This window comes from Propithecus coquereli, unplaced genomic scaffold (assembly GCF_000956105.1).
Source record: "Propithecus coquereli isolate 6110/MARCELLA unplaced genomic scaffold, Pcoq_1.0 Scaffold353, whole genome shotgun sequence".
Classification (NCBI taxonomy): domain Eukaryota; kingdom Metazoa; phylum Chordata; class Mammalia; order Primates; family Indriidae; genus Propithecus; species Propithecus coquereli.
Window position 1 is genome coordinate 1,094,462 of NW_012149208.1, and position 2,186 is coordinate 1,096,647.

At 38.0% G+C, this 2,186-nt stretch overlaps 1 long non-coding RNA gene across 1 annotated transcript in view; it reads left to right on the forward strand.

Annotated features, from left to right (window-relative positions):
* LOC105816035 overlaps nucleotides 1–1,525 on the forward strand; it is a 12,614-nt gene extending 11,089 nt beyond the window's left edge. Inside the window, exon 3 of the long non-coding RNA XR_001137775.1 lies at nucleotides 1,406–1,525. This is a non-coding gene — a long non-coding RNA (uncharacterized LOC105816035). The remainder of the gene's footprint in view (nucleotides 1–1,405) is intronic.
* The last annotated feature ends 661 nt before the right edge of the window (nucleotides 1,526–2,186 follow it).

A 2,186-nucleotide genomic window follows, 5' to 3' on the forward strand; every position in this document is an offset into this window, starting at 1 on the left:
GCCTCCCAGAGAGCTAGGATTACAGGCGTGAGCCACTGCGCCCGGCCCACCAAGAGAATTTTTAAATCTTTTTATCAGACCGGAATATTTTGTCACGTACTATTTGCAACAACTGGATCAGAAATAAGGATTTTAACTTAATATAAACTGAATCTCAGTTTGGTCTCGAACTCCTGAGCTCAAACAATCCGCCCGCCTCGGCCTCCCAGAGAGCTAGGATTACAGGCATGAGCCACCGCGCCCGGCCCACCAAGAGAATTTTTAAATCTTTTTATCAGACTGGAATATTTTGTCACGTACTATTTGCAACAACTGGATCAGAAATAAGGATTTTAACTTAATATAAACTGAATCTCAGTTTATAGAAAAGTGAAACTAAGCTGAATTATGTTGAAAAGGCAAAACAAATTGCATCACAATCAGGAACAACAAGGTTAGTAGGGCAAACATTAGGAAGGAGTGTAGAGAAAGGGAGACAAACCAAAGCTTTGGAATCGGACCTGGGTTCGCATTTCAGATCTGACTTCAGCACTTGAGCAAGTCAATCCTAAGCCTTAGTTTCCCCCTCTGTGAAAAAGAGATGGTAGTGCCTAATTCAAAGAGTTATTCTGAAGATTAAATGAAACAATGTATGTACTTTGAAGTGCCTATATATGTTACCACAAAGTAAGAATTTAGTCCAACCCACAATCTTTAAAAATTGAAGTTTAAATGTTCTAGATGTTTTGGAATCATATCCAGTGTACTTTTACTATTTAAAATTTAGGGTCGTAAGATTGATTGCATTGGTTAGAGGCAATCTTTGTAGATTTAAGAAATAGAAGTATTGGTGGGTTTTTTTTCATATCTTGGGAGGGCCAGAATAGAAGTACTGTTTAAAGAAATTGTTAGTCAGAATTCATAATTAAAGGAGAAATGTAGTATCCCAGGTCTAGTAAACATGGAAGACAATGCCAAGTATTTTATGAAAGTTTCCCTAATAGACTAGGGCACAAATATTTACTCCTAAATTGTCAAAGTAATCAGCATTTTGGCATATGTTAAGGCAACACACATATTCTATTGACTAGGGCAAAGTTTAGTTTATAATTATTTGAAGTCCCAAACCAGGGATAGAGATAAAATAGCTCTTTTATTTTATTTTTTTAGAGATAGAGTCACGCTCTGTCGCCCAGGCTATAGTGCAGTGGCGTGATCACAGCTCACTGCAAGCTTGAACTCCTGGGCTTAAACGATCCTCCCACCTCAGCATCTGGAGTAACTAGGACTACAGGCCCAGCTTAAAATAGCTCTTTTAAAACTGCAAATAGGTTTCAAAATTCAAGTTTAGTTGGGCCAGGTTTAAAGTCATTTGAATAATCTGTGTCAGATATCACTTTGACCAATCATAGCTCTTACTCTGCAGGATTATATAAGAAAACTGGTAAATTGGTATTTCTTGGATTGGATAATGCGGGAAAAACAACATTGCTACACATGCTAAAAGATGACAGACTTGGACAGCACGTCCCAACATTACATCCCAGTAAGTATATTCCCCCATACAACGTAATACTTCAAATGATGCTGAGTCATAGACACTAACCAAAAGTTTTCTGTTTGGGGGGAGTTTCTGGGAGATGAATTATGATCAGGTGATTTGATGTGTTCCTAAAATAGTTTAGTAAATATTAGGAGACCCAGCTCCTAAGGAGTATATTTAGATCTTGAAATAATATTTATACCTTGCTATCAGTTAGTACTGCCTTCTCCAGCTAGAGGAATTAAAAAGTTATTCTCTCAGATATTGTGATATGATTGGTAAATAGTCCACCACTACGTTTTTTACATAACCTGAATTTCTATCAAATTTTAAAACTGTACTATTTCAATCATTAATTCAGTAGACAGATTATAGTTGTGGTTTTTTTCTGTCATCATTGTTTTTTTTTAGAGACAAGGTCTAGCTCTTTCGCCCAGGCTGGAGTGCAATGATGTAATCATAGCTCACTGCAGCCTCGAACTCCTGGGCTCAAGTATTCCTCCTGCCTCAGCTTCCTGAGTAGCTGAGACTACAGGCATACACCACCAAGCCTGGCATTTTTTTTTTTTTTTTTTTGTAGAGACGGGGTCTCACTGTATTGCCCAGACTGGTCTTGAACTCCTGGCCTCAAGTAGTCCTACTGCCTCAACCTCTCAAAGTACTG